General features: G+C 45.9%; 6 non-coding genes across 6 annotated transcripts; all 6 read right to left on the reverse strand.

Annotated features, from left to right (window-relative positions):
• Window positions 1-1,152: 1,152 nt before the first annotated feature.
• On the reverse strand, window positions 1,153-1,343 carry LOC130302538 (U2 spliceosomal RNA). Its single transcript, XR_008852735.1, has one exon. It is a non-coding gene; the product is annotated as a U2 spliceosomal RNA (small nuclear RNA).
• A 2,097-nt stretch (window positions 1,344-3,440) lies between these two features.
• On the reverse strand, window positions 3,441-3,631 carry LOC130302539 (U2 spliceosomal RNA). Its single transcript, XR_008852736.1, has one exon. It is a non-coding gene; the product is annotated as a U2 spliceosomal RNA (small nuclear RNA).
• Window positions 3,632-5,716: 2,085 nt separating this feature from the next.
• Window positions 5,717-5,907, reverse strand: LOC130302540 (U2 spliceosomal RNA). The gene has a single exon (XR_008852737.1). It is a non-coding gene; the product is annotated as a U2 spliceosomal RNA (small nuclear RNA).
• A 2,073-nt stretch (window positions 5,908-7,980) lies between these two features.
• Window positions 7,981-8,171, reverse strand: LOC130302541 (U2 spliceosomal RNA). The gene has a single exon (XR_008852738.1). It is a non-coding gene; the product is annotated as a U2 spliceosomal RNA (small nuclear RNA).
• Window positions 8,172-10,251: 2,080 nt separating this feature from the next.
• Window positions 10,252-10,442, reverse strand: LOC130302542 (U2 spliceosomal RNA). The gene has a single exon (XR_008852739.1). It is a non-coding gene; the product is annotated as a U2 spliceosomal RNA (small nuclear RNA).
• Window positions 10,443-12,525: 2,083 nt separating this feature from the next.
• On the reverse strand, window positions 12,526-12,716 carry LOC130302543 (U2 spliceosomal RNA). The gene has a single exon (XR_008852740.1). It is a non-coding gene; the product is annotated as a U2 spliceosomal RNA (small nuclear RNA).
• Between the last annotated feature and the right edge of the window lie 1,546 nt (window positions 12,717-14,262).

Here is a 14,262-nt window from a genome sequence, read left to right on the forward strand (position 1 = left end):
ACTTTTAAACCCATTTCCACCTTTTTTTCCCTTCTCTTCCTCTTACTTTTTTTTCACGTTTTTTTACGTTTTTCTCCTTTTCGCCTCTTTTCTGGGCGTATTATTCTTCTTTTTCTTCTTTTTTTTCGTCTAATGCATACCCCATCAGTGCAGCAATGCTTATTCAATACCGCCAGCAGATGGAGACACTGGGGGATAATTTTCTAAGGATTTATACTGATTTTTCCTGTCTGAATTTGTCGCACAGAAAGTTGCAGGCCAAATATGTGTGACATTTCTGCGACTTTAGCTTCTAGAGCATTTTTACAACATTATACATAGGTGCTGAATACATAAAAAGCGACTGTTCAGCGACAGACAAGTCGCATCGGCTGAAAGTAGGCCAGAATGTCAGTCCATGTTGGAGCAGGTTTAGATACAGTCTAAAGCATAGATCTCAAAGTCTGTGCACAGAATTTAGCAAGGGCCTCGCACCTTCTGATGCATCAGGTAGGTGCACAATAGCATAGCCTAACCCTCTGTACTTTGGTCTATATTGATGCGGGACATAGACAGCCAGCTGATGACCAATCCATTAGTGCAATGGATGGCTGGAAGCATTTGTCTTTGCCTTTGCAATACCACAGAAGCAATGCATGGTCAATGTACAGCAATGACACACCTGTGTGAACAGCCAGGAGACCCCCCCCCCCATGTTATGTTACATAGTTACATAGTTAGTACGGTCGAAAAAAGACATATGTCCATCAAGTTCAACCAGGGAATTAAGGGGTAGGGGTGTGGCGCGATATTGGGGAAGGGATGAGATTTTATATTTCTTCATAAGCATTAATCTTATTTTGTCAATTAGGAACATTCAGCACCCACCCGCTATCAAGGCAGCTGCCTATCATGTCATGCCCTACCTGCACAGGTGTGCTGGCTACTCAAATGATCCAATTAAGGAGGCCATTTAGTCAGCAGCAGCAGAAGTCCTGTGCCTGGACGCTCCAACAGCGGCCAGACACAAGCAGAAGCAGAAGCAGCAGCAGCACCACCTTTTGTTTTTTGGCTGCAGCAGCAGCAGCAGCAAGGCCCACAGGGCTGGCTAGCTGGCTAGCCAGCAAGCAGGTAGCAATGAAAGTAGGAATCTTTCTTTTTAACCCTGTAAGGGGGTGGTGCACTGTACCCGAAGATACTGCCATATCGGGTCAATGCATAGGGCGACGGAAGCAAGCTTCGAAATCGGCCCCCGTTCTCAAAAATCCATTTAATATATGGTCCCCAGATAGGGGACGTATCAGATATTAAACTGATAAGAACAGATACTACACTTGATCTTAGCCAAAAGGCCGAGAAGCGATAACCGTGAAAGGGGCGGGCCCAACAAGGTCCCCTTCATGGGCACTATCACTGCTTGCTGTCAGGGAGGCTGCCAGACAATTTTCCATGCACACTCTGGGCTGGGGGGCAGTCAACCACCAGTACACACAGCAGAACCTAAACCCATACCATTATTGCTAAGCAGCAAGACAGGGGCCCATTGCACTCCCACGGGGCCTTTTTAAATGCAATCCATAACCCGGATTTGCCAGGAACCCTTCTTACTCCTCCTACTTGCATGTGACACTGGGCTTAGGATCTGCATAGGAAACACACACACAAGCACACACCTACCTTTGTTGCCTGCAGATGCCTCCTTGGCTGTCCCCAAACGGTATCAAACCAACACCCACGGGAAGCTGTAAGCATAGAGGACATGCCTGCACCCCATTGGACTTACCTGTGTGGGTTAAACCCGGGTTATTTGACAACCTATGGCGGTGATGGTTCTGCTCAGGCAGAGCAGTGCTGATGCTCCTCATAAAGCTGTCGCTGCTGTGAAGGTTCTAGGTGACATCACAAATCCCTATGGTTACATACACAACAAAGCTGGGTTGTTGTTGTTTACACTCTGCAAGGCCTGTGGAAGTGAGTGACATCATAGCACTGTAGTTCTGAGGGTTCTAGATGGATGCAACAATCTCCTGTTGCTTCTATGAAGGCCATAATAGACGACATCACCAAACAGCTCCATAGTCACATACACAGCAAAGGAGAGATGTTGTTTACACCTAGTGATGTCAGTGGTATTGAGTGACATCACAGCACAGTGCTAAGGCTCCTGGGCCTGGACACAGCAGCGGCTGCAATATCTCAACGGAGAATACGTTTATATATATGTGTGTGTGTGCGCGTATATATATATATATATATATATATATATATATATATATATATATATATATATATATTTCTCCGCCGAAATCACTTTTAAACCCATTTCCACCTTTTTTTCCCTTCTCTTCCTCTTACTTTTTTTTCACGTTTTTTACGTTTTTCTCCTTTTCGCCTCTTTTCTGGGCGTATTATTCTTCTTTTTCTTCTTTTTTTTCGTCTAATGCATACCCCATCAGTGCAGCAATGCTTATTCAATACCGCCAGCAGATGGAGACACTGGGGGATAATTTTCTAAGGATTTATACTGATTTTTCCTGTCTGAATTTGTCGCACAGAAAGTTGCAGGCCAAATATGTGTGACATTTCTGCGACTTTAGCTTCTAGAGCATTTTTACAACATTATACATAGGTGCTGAATACATAAAAAGCGACTGTTCAGCGACAGACAAGTCGCATCGGCTGAAAGTAGGCCAGAATGTCAGTCCATGTTGGAGCAGGTTTAGATACAGTCTAAAGCATAGATCTCAAAGTCTGTGCACAGAATTTAGCAAGGGCCTCGCACCTTCTGATGCATCAGGTAGGTGCACAATAGCATAGCCTAACCCTCTGTACTTTGGTCTATATTGATGCGGGACATAGACAGCCAGCTGATGACCAATCCATTAGTGCAATGGATGGCTGGAAGCATTTGTCTTTGCCTTTGCAATACCACAGAAGCAATGCATGGTCAATGTACAGCAATGACACACCTGTGTGAACAGCCAGGAGACCCCCCCCCCCCATGTTATGTTACATAGTTACATAGTTAGTACGGTCGAAAAAAGACATATGTCCATCAAGTTCAACCAGGGAATTAAGGGGTAGGGGTGTGGCGCGATATTGGGGAAGGGATGAGATTTTATATTTCTTCATAAGCATTAATCTTATTTTGTCAATTAGGAACATTCAGCACCCACCCGCTATCAAGGCAGCTGCCTATCATGTCATGCCCTACCTGCACAGGTGTGCTGGCTACTCAAATGATCCAATTAAGGAGGCCATTTAGTCAGCAGCAGCAGAAGTCCTGTGCCTGGACGCTCCAACAGCGGCCAGACACAAGCAGAAGCAGAAGCAGCAGCAGCACCACCTTTTGTTTTTTGGCTGCAGCAGCAGCAGCAGCAAGGCCCACAGGGCTGGCTAGCTGGCTAGCCAGCAAGCAGGTAGCAATGAAAGTAGGAATCTTTCTTTTTAACCCTGTAAGGGGGTGGTGCACTGTACCCGAAGATACTGCCATATCGGGTCAATGCATAGGGCGACGGAAGCAAGCTTCGAAATCGGCCCCCGTTCTCAAAAATCCATTTAATATATGGTCCCCAGATAGGGGACGTATCAGATATTAAACTGATAAGAACAGATACTACACTTGATCTTAGCCAAAAGGCCGAGAAGCGATAACCGTGAAAGGGGCGGGCCCAACAAGGTCCCCTTCATGGGCACTATCACTGCTTGCTGTCAGGGAGGCTGCCAGACAATTTTCCATGCACACTCTGGGCTGGGGGGCAGTCAACCACCAGTACACACAGCAGAACCTAAACCCATACCATTATTGCTAAGCAGCAAGACAGGGGCCCATTGCACTCCCACGGGGCCTTTTTAAATGCAATCCATAACCCGGATTTGCCAGGAACCCTTCTTACTCCTCCTACTTGCATGTGACACTGGGCTTAGGATCTGCATAGGAAACACACACACAAGCACACACCTACCTTTGTTGCCTGCAGATGCCTCCTTGGCTGTCCCCAAACGGTATCAAACCAACACCCACGGGAAGCTGTAAGCATAGAGGACATGCCTGCACCCCATTGGACTTACCTGTGTGGGTTAAACCCGGGTTATTTGACAACCTATGGCGGTGATGGTTCTGCTCAGGCAGAGCAGTGCTGATGCTCCTCATAAAGCTGTCGCTGCTGTGAAGGTTCTAGGTGACATCACAAATCCCTATGGTTACATACACAACAAAGCTGGGTTGTTGTTGTTTACACTCTGCAAGGCCTGTGGAAGTGAGTGACATCATAGCACTGTAGTTCTGAGGGTTCTAGATGGATGCAACAATCTCCTGTTGCTTCTATGAAGGCCATAATAGACGACATCACCAAACAGCTCCATAGTCACATACACAGCAAAGGAGAGATGTTGTTTACACCTAGTGATGTCAGTGGTATTGAGTGACATCACAGCACAGTGCTAAGGCTCCTGGGCCTGGACACAGCAGCGGCTGCAATATCTCAACGGAGAATACGTTTATATATATGTGTGTGTGTGCGCGTATATATATATATATATATATATATATATATATATATATATATATTTCTCCGCCGAAATCACTTTTAAACCCATTTCCACCTTTTTTTCCCTTCTCTTCCTCTTACTTTTTTTTCACGTTTTTTTACGTTTTTCTCCTTTTCGCCTCTTTTCTGGGCGTATTATTCTTCTTTTTCTTCTTTTTTTTCGTCTAATGCATACCCCATCAGTGCAGCAATGCTTATTCAATACCGCCAGCAGATGGAGACACTGGGGGATAATTTTCTAAGGATTTATACTGATTTTTCCTGTCTGAATTTGTCGCACAGAAAGTTGCAGGCCAAATATGTGTGACATTTCTGCGACTTTAGCTTCTAGAGCATTTTTACAACATTATACATAGGTGCTGAATACATAAAAAGCGACTGTTCAGCGACAGACAAGTCGCATCGGCTGAAAGTAGGCCAGAATGTCAGTCCATGTTGGAGCAGGTTTAGATACAGTCTAAAGCATAGATCTCAAAGTCTGTGCACAGAATTTAGCAAGGGCCTCGCACCTTCTGATGCATCAGGTAGGTGCACAATAGCATAGCCTAACCCTCTGTACTTTGGTCTATATTGATGCGGGACATAGACAGCCAGCTGATGACCAATCCATTAGTGCAATGGATGGCTGGAAGCATTTGTCTTTGCCTTTGCAATACCACAGAAGCAATGCATGGTCAATGTACAGCAATGACACACCTGTGTGAACAGCCAGGAGACCCCCCCCCCCATGTTATGTTACATAGTTACATAGTTAGTACGGTCGAAAAAAGACATATGTCCATCAAGTTCAACCAGGGAATTAAGGGGTAGGGGTGTGGCGCGATATTGGGGAAGGGATGAGATTTTATATTTCTTCATAAGCATTAATCTTATTTTGTCAATTAGGAACATTCAGCACCCACCCGCTATCAAGGCAGCTGCCTATCATGTCATGCCCTACCTGCACAGGTGTGCTGGCTACTCAAATGATCCAATTAAGGAGGCCATTTAGTCAGCAGCAGCAGAAGTCCTGTGCCTGGACGCTCCAACAGCGGCCAGACACAAGCAGAAGCAGAAGCAGCAGCAGCACCACCTTTTGTTTTTTGGCTGCAGCAGCAGCAGCAGCAAGGCCCACAGGGCTGGCTAGCTGGCTAGCCAGCAAGCAGGTAGCAATGAAAGTAGGAATCTTTCTTTTTAACCCTGTAAGGGGGTGGTGCACTGTACCCGAAGATACTGCCATATCGGGTCAATGCATAGGGCGACGGAAGCAAGCTTCGAAATCGGCCCCCGTTCTCAAAAATCCATTTAATATATGGTCCCCAGATAGGGGACGTATCAGATATTAAACTGATAAGAACAGATACTACACTTGATCTTAGCCAAAAGGCCGAGAAGCGATAACCGTGAAAGGGGCGGGCCCAACAAGGTCCCCTTCATGGGCACTATCACTGCTTGCTGTCAGGGAGGACAATTTTCCATGCACACTCTGGGCTGGGGGGCAGTCAACCACCAGTACACACAGCAGAACCTAAACCCATACCATTATTGCTAAGCAGCAAGACAGGGGCCCATTGCACTCCCACGGGGCCTTTTTAAATGCAATCCATAACCCGGATTTGCCAGGAACCCTTCTTACTCCTCCTACTTGCATGTGACACTGGGCTTAGGATCTGCATAGGAAACACACACACAAGCACACACCTACCTTTGTTGCCTGCAGATGCCTCCTTGGCTGTCCCCAAACGGTATCAAACCAACACCCACGGGAAGCTGTAAGCATAGAGGACATGCCTGCACCCCATTGGACTTACCTGTGTGGGTTAAACCCGGGTTATTTGACAACCTATGGCGGTGATGGTTCTGCTCAGGCAGAGCAGTGCTGATGCTCCTCATAAAGCTGTCGCTGCTGTGAAGGTTCTAGGTGACATCACAAATCCCTATGGTTACATACACAACAAAGCTGGGTTGTTGTTGTTTACACTCTGCAAGGCCTGTGGAAGTGAGTGACATCATAGCACTGTAGTTCTGAGGGTTCTAGATGGATGCAACAATCTCCTGTTGCTTCTATGAAGGCCATAATAGACGACATCACCAAACAGCTCCATAGTCACATACACAGCAAAGGAGAGATGTTGTTTACACCTAGTGATGTCAGTGGTATTGAGTGACATCACAGCACAGTGCTAAGGCTCCTGGGCCTGGACACAGCAGCGGCTGCAATATCTCAACGGAGAATACGTTTATATATATGTGTGTGTGTGCGCGTATATATATATATATATATATATATATATATATATATATTTCTCCGCCGAAATCACTTTTAAACCCATTTCCACCTTTTTTTCCCTTCTCTTCCTCTTACTTTTTTTTCACGTTTTTTTACGTTTTTCTCCTTTTCGCCTCTTTTCTGGGCGTATTCTTCTTCTTTTTCTTCTTTTTTTTCGTCTAATGCATACCCCATCAGTGCAGCAATGCTTATTCAATACCGCCAGCAGATGGAGACACTGGGGGATAATTTTCTAAGGATTTATACTGATTTTTCCTGTCTGAATTTGTCGCACAGAAAGTTGCAGGCCAAATATGTGTGACATTTCTGCGACTTTAGCTTCTAGAGCATTTTTACAACATTATACATAGGTGCTGAATACATAAAAAGCGACTGTTCAGCGACAGACAAGTCGCATCGGCTGAAAGTAGGCCAGAATGTCAGTCCATGTTGGAGCAGGTTTAGATACAGTCTAAAGCATAGATCTCAAAGTCTGTGCACAGAATTTAGCAAGGGCCTCGCACCTTCTGATGCATCAGGTAGGTGCACAATAGCATAGCCTAACCCTCTGTACTTTGGTCTATATTGATGCGGGACATAGACAGCCAGCTGATGACCAATCCATTAGTGCAATGGATGGCTGGAAGCATTTGTCTTTGCCTTTGCAATACCACAGAAGCAATGCATGGTCAATGTACAGCAATGACACACCTGTGTGAACAGCCAGGAGACCCCCCCCCCCCATGTTATGTTACATAGTTACATAGTTAGTACGGTCGAAAAAAGACATATGTCCATCAAGTTCAACCAGGGAATTAAGGGGTAGGGGTGTGGCGCGATATTGGGGAAGGGATGAGATTTTATATTTCTTCATAAGCATTAATCTTATTTTGTCAATTAGGAACATTCAGCACCCACCCGCTATCAAGGCAGCTGCCTATCATGTCATGCCCTACCTGCACAGGTGTGCTGGCTACTCAAATGATCCAATTAAGGAGGCCATTTAGTCAGCAGCAGCAGAAGTCCTGTGCCTGGACGCTCCAACAGCGGCCAGACACAAGCAGAAGCAGAAGCAGCAGCAGCACCACCTTTTGTTTTTTGGCTGCAGCAGCAGCAGCAGCAAGGCCCACAGGGCTGGCTAGCTGGCTAGCCAGCAAGCAGGTAGCAATGAAAGTAGGAATCTTTCTTTTTAACCCTGTAAGGGGGTGGTGCACTGTACCCGAAGATACTGCCATATCGGGTCAATGCATAGGGCGACGGAAGCAAGCTTCGAAATCGGCCCCCGTTCTCAAAAATCCATTTAATATATGGTCCCCAGATAGGGGACGTATCAGATATTAAACTGATAAGAACAGATACTACACTTGATCTTAGCCAAAAGGCCGAGAAGCGATAACCGTGAAAGGGGCGGGCCCAACAAGGTCCCCTTCATGGGCACTATCACTGCTTGCTGTCAGGGAGGCTGCCAGACAATTTTCCATGCACACTCTGGGCTGGGGGGCAGTCAACCACCAGTACACACAGCAGAACCTAAACCCATACCATTATTGCTAAGCAGCAAGACAGGGGCCCATTGCACTCCCACGGGGCCTTTTTAAATGCAATCCATAACCCGGATTTGCCAGGAACCCTTCTTACTCCTCCTACTTGCATGTGACACTGGGCTTAGGATCTGCATAGGAAACACACACACAAGCACACACCTACCTTTGTTGCCTGCAGATGCCTCCTTGGCTGTCCCCAAACGGTATCAAACCAACACCCACGGGAAGCTGTAAGCATAGAGGACATGCCTGCACCCCATTGGACTTACCTGTGTGGGTTAAACCCGGGTTATTTGACAACCTATGGCGGTGATGGTTCTGCTCAGGCAGAGCAGTGCTGATGCTCCTCATAAAGCTGTCGCTGCTGTGAAGGTTCTAGGTGACATCACAAATCCCTATGGTTACATACACAACAAAGCTGGGTTGTTGTTGTTTACACTCTGCAAGGCCTGTGGAAGTGAGTGACATCATAGCACTGTAGTTCTGAGGGTTCTAGATGGATGCAACAATCTCCTGTTGCTTCTATGAAGGCCATAATAGACGACATCACCAAACAGCTCCATAGTCACATACACAGCAAAGGAGAGATGTTGTTTACACCTAGTGATGTCAGTGGTATTGAGTGACATCACAGCACAGTGCTAAGGCTCCTGGGCCTGGACACAGCAGCGGCTGCAATATCTCAACGGAGAATACGTTTATATATATGTGTGTGTGTGCGCGTATATATATATATATATATATATATATATATATATATATTTCTCCGCCGAAATCACTTTTAAACCCATTTCCACCTTTTTTTCCCTTCTCTTCCTCTTACTTTTTTTTCACGTTTTTTTACGTTTTTCTCCTTTTCGCCTCTTTTCTGGGCGTATTATTCTTCTTTTTCTTCTTTTTTTTCGTCTAATGCATACCCCATCAGTGCAGCAATGCTTATTCAATACCGCCAGCAGATGGAGACACTGGGGGATAATTTTCTAAGGATTTATACTGATTTTTCCTGTCTGAATTTGTCGCACAGAAAGTTGCAGGCCAAATATGTGTGACATTTCTGCGACTTTAGCTTCTAGAGCATTTTTACAACATTATACATAGGTGCTGAATACATAAAAAGCGACTGTTCAGCGACAGACAAGTCGCATCGGCTGAAAGTAGGCCAGAATGTCAGTCCATGTTGGAGCAGGTTTAGATACAGTCTAAAGCATAGATCTCAAAGTCTGTGCACAGAATTTAGCAAGGGCCTCGCACCTTCTGATGCATCAGGTAGGTGCACAATAGCATAGCCTAACCCTCTGTACTTTGGTCTATATTGATGCGGGACATAGACAGCCAGCTGATGACCAATCCATTAGTGCAATGGATGGCTGGAAGCATTTGTCTTTGCCTTTGCAATACCACAGAAGCAATGCATGGTCAATGTACAGCAATGACACACCTGTGTGAACAGCCAGGAGACCCCCCCCCCCCATGTTATGTTACATAGTTACATAGTTAGTACGGTCGAAAAAAGACATATGTCCATCAAGTTCAACCAGGGAATTAAGGGGTAGGGGTGTGGCGCGATATTGGGGAAGGGATGAGATTTTATATTTCTTCATAAGCATTAATCTTATTTTGTCAATTAGGAACATTCAGCACCCACCCGCTATCAAGGCAGCTGCCTATCATGTCATGCCCTACCTGCACAGGTGTGCTGGCTACTCAAATGATCCAATTAAGGAGGCCATTTAGTCAGCAGCAGCAGAAGTCCTGTGCCTGGACGCTCCAACAGCGGCCAGACACAAGCAGAAGCAGAAGCAGCAGCAGCACCACCTTTTGTTTTTTGGCTGCAGCAGCAGCAGCAGCAAGGCCCACAGGGCTGGCTAGCTGGCTAGCCAGCAAGCAGGTAGCAATGAAAGTAGGAATCTTTCTTTTTAACCCTGTAAGGGGGTGGTGCACTGTACCCGAAGATACTGCCATATCGGGTCAATGCATAGGGCGACGGAAGCAAGCTTCGAAATCGGCCCCCGTTCTCAAAAATCCATTTAATATATGGTCCCCAGATAGGGGACGTATCAGATATTAAACTGATAAGAACAGATACTACACTTGATCTTAGCCAAAAGGCCGAGAAGCGATAACCGTGAAAGGGGCGGGCCCAACAAGGTCCCCTTCATGGGCACTATCACTGCTTGCTGTCAGGGAGGCTGCCAGACAATTTTCCATGCACACTCTGGGCTGGGGGGCAGTCAACCACCAGTACACACAGCAGAACCTAAACCCATACCATTATTGCTAAGCAGCAAGACAGGGGCCCATTGCACTCCCACGGGGCCTTTTTAAATGCAATCCATAACCCGGATTTGCCAGGAACCCTTCTTACTCCTCCTACTTGCATGTGACACTGGGCTTAGGATCTGCATAGGAAACACACACACAAGCACACACCTACCTTTGTTGCCTGCAGATGCCTCCTTGGCTGTCCCCAAACGGTATCAAACCAACACCCACGGGAAGCTGTAAGCATAGAGGACATGCCTGCACCCCATTGGACTTACCTGTGTGGGTTAAACCCGGGTTATTTGACAACCTATGGCGGTGATGGTTCTGCTCAGGCAGAGCAGTGCTGATGCTCCTCATAAAGCTGTCGCTGCTGTGAAGGTTCTAGGTGACATCACAAATCCCTATGGTTACATACACAACAAAGCTGGGTTGTTGTTGTTTACACTCTGCAAGGCCTGTGGAAGTGAGTGACATCATAGCACTGTAGTTCTGAGGGTTCTAGATGGATGCAACAATCTCCTGTTGCTTCTATGAAGGCCATAATAGACGACATCACCAAACAGCTCCATAGTCACATACACAGCAAAGGAGAGATGTTGTTTACACCTAGTGATGTCAGTGGTATTGAGTGACATCACAGCACAGTGCTAAGGCTCCTGGGCCTGGACACAGCAGCGGCTGCAATATCTCAACGGAGAATACGTTTATATATATGTGTGTGTGTGCGCGATATATATATATATATATATATATATATATATATATATATATTTCTCCGCCGAAATCACTTTTAAACCCATTTCCACCTTTTTTTCCCTTCTCTTCCTCTTACTTTTTTTTCACGTTTTTTTACGTTTTTCTCCTTTTCGCCTCTTTTCTGGGCGTATTATTCTTCTTTTTCTTCTTTTTTTTCGTCTAATGCATACCCCATCAGTGCAGCAATGCTTATTCAATACCGCCAGCAGATGGAGACACTGGGGGATAATTTTCTAAGGATTTATACTGATTTTTCCTGTCTGAATTTGTCGCACAGAAAGTTGCAGGCCAAATATGTGTGACATTTCTGCGACTTTAGCTTCTAGAGCATTTTTACAACATTATACATAGGTGCTGAATACATAAAAAGCGACTGTTCAGCGACAGACAAGTCGCATCGGCTGAAAGTAGGCCAGAATGTCAGTCCATGTTGGAGCAGGTTTAGATACAGTCTAAAGCATAGATCTCAAAGTCTGTGCACAGAATTTAGCAAGGGCCTCGCACCTTCTGATGCATCAGGTAGGTGCACAATAGCATAGCCTAACCCTCTGTACTTTGGTCTATATTGATGCGGGACATAGACAGCCAGCTGATGACCAATCCATTAGTGCAATGGATGGCTGGAAGCATTTGTCTTTGCCTTTGCAATACCACAGAAGCAATGCATGGTCAATGTACAGCAATGACACACCTGTGTGAACAGCCAGGAGACCCCCCCCCCCCATGTTATGTTACATAGTTACATAGTTAGTACGGTCGAAAAAAGACATATGTCCATCAAGTTCAACCAGGGAATTAAGGGGTAGGGGTGTGGCGCGATATTGGGGAAGGGATGAGATTTTATATTTCTTCATAAGCATTAATCTTATTTTGTCAATTAGGAACATTCAGCACCCACCCGCTATCAAGGCAGCTGCCTATCATGTCATGCCCTACCTGCACAGGTGTGCTGGCTACTCAAATGATCCAATTAAGGAGGCCATTTAGTCAGCAGCAGCAGAAGTCCTGTGCCTGGACGCTCCAACAGCGGCCAGACACAAGCAGAAGCAGAAGCAGCAGCAGCACCACCTTTTGTTTTTTGGCTGCAGCAGCAGCAGCAGCAAGGCCCACAGGGCTGGCTAGCTGGCTAGCCAGCAAGCAGGTAGCAATGAAAGTAGGAATCTTTCTTTTTAACCCTGTAAGGGGGTGGTGCACTGTACCCGAAGATACTGCCATATCGGGTCAATGCATAGGGCGACGGAAGCAAGCTTCGAAATCGGCCCCCGTTCTCAAAAATCCATTTAATATATGGTCCCCAGATAGGGGACGTATCAGATATTAAACTGATAAGAACAGATACTACACTTGATCTTAGCCAAAAGGCCGAGAAGCGATAACCGTGAAAGGGGCGGGCCCAACAAGGTCCCCTTCATGGGCACTATCACTGCTTGCTGTCAGGGAGGCTGCCAGACAATTTTCCATGCACACTCTGGGCTGGGGGGCAGTCAACCACCAGTACACACAGCAGAACCTAAACCCATACCATTATTGCTAAGCAGCAAGACAGGGGCCCATTGCACTCCCACGGGGCCTTTTTAAATGCAATCCATAACCCGGATTTGCCAGGAACCCTTCTTACTCCTCCTACTTGCATGTGACACTGGGCTTAGGATCTGCATAGGAAACACACACACAAGCACACACCTACCTTTGTTGCCTGCAGATGCCTCCTTGGCTGTCCCCAAACGGTATCAAACCAACACCCACGGGAAGCTGTAAGCATAGAGGACATGCCTGCACCCCATTGGACTTACCTGTGTGGGTTAAACCCGGGTTATTTGACAACCTATGGCGGTGATGGTTCTGCTCAGGCAGAGCAGTGCTGATGCTCCTCATAAAGCTGTCGCTGCTGTGAAGGTTCTAGGTGACATCACAAATCCCTATGGTTACATACACAACAAAGCTGGGTTGTTGTTGTTTACACTCTGCAAGGCCTGTGGAAGTGAGTGACATCATAGCACTGTAGTTCTGAGGGTTCTAGATGGATGCAACAATCTCCTGTTGCTTCTATGAAGGCCATAATAGACGACATCACCAGACAGCTCCATAGTCACATACACAGCAAAGGAGAGATGTTGTTTACACCTAGTGATGTCAGTGGTATTGAGTGACATCACAGCACAGTGCTAAGGCTCCTGGGCCTGGACACAGCAGCGGCTGCAATATCTCAACGGAGAATACGTTTATATATATGTGTGTGTGTGCGCGTATATATATATATATATATATATATATATATATATATATATATATTCTCCGCCGAAATCACTTTTAAACCCATTTCCACCTTTTTTTCCCTTCTCTTCCTCTTACTTTTTTTTCACGTTTTTTTACGTTTTTCTCCTTTTCGCCTCTTTTCTGGGCGTATTATTCTTCTTTTTCTTCTTTTTTTTCGTCTAATGCATACCCCATCAGTGCAGCAATGCTTATTCAATACCGCCAGCAGATGGAGACACTGGGGGATAATTTTCTAAGGATTTATACTGATTTTTCCTGTCTGAATTTGTCGCACAGAAAGTTGCAGGCCAAATATGTGTGACATTTCTGCGACTTTAGCTTCTAGAGCATTTTTACAACATTATACATAGGTGCTGAATACATAAAAAGCGACTGTTCAGCGACAGACAAGTCGCATCGGCTGAAAGTAGGCCAGAATGTCAGTCCATGTTGGAGCAGGTTTAGATACAGTCTAAAGCATAGATCTCAAAGTCTGTGCACAGAATTTAGCAAGGGCCTCGCACCTTCTGATGCATCAGGTAGGTGCACAATAGCATAGCCTAACCCTCTGTACTTTGGTCTATATTGATGCGGGACATAGACAGCCAGCTGATGACCAATCCATTAGTGCAATGGATGGCTGGAAGCATTTGTCTTTGCCTTT

The sequence above is a fragment of the Hyla sarda genome, unplaced genomic scaffold, assembly GCF_029499605.1.
Source record: "Hyla sarda isolate aHylSar1 unplaced genomic scaffold, aHylSar1.hap1 scaffold_1169, whole genome shotgun sequence".
Lineage (NCBI taxonomy): Eukaryota > Metazoa > Chordata > Amphibia > Anura > Hylidae > Hyla > Hyla sarda.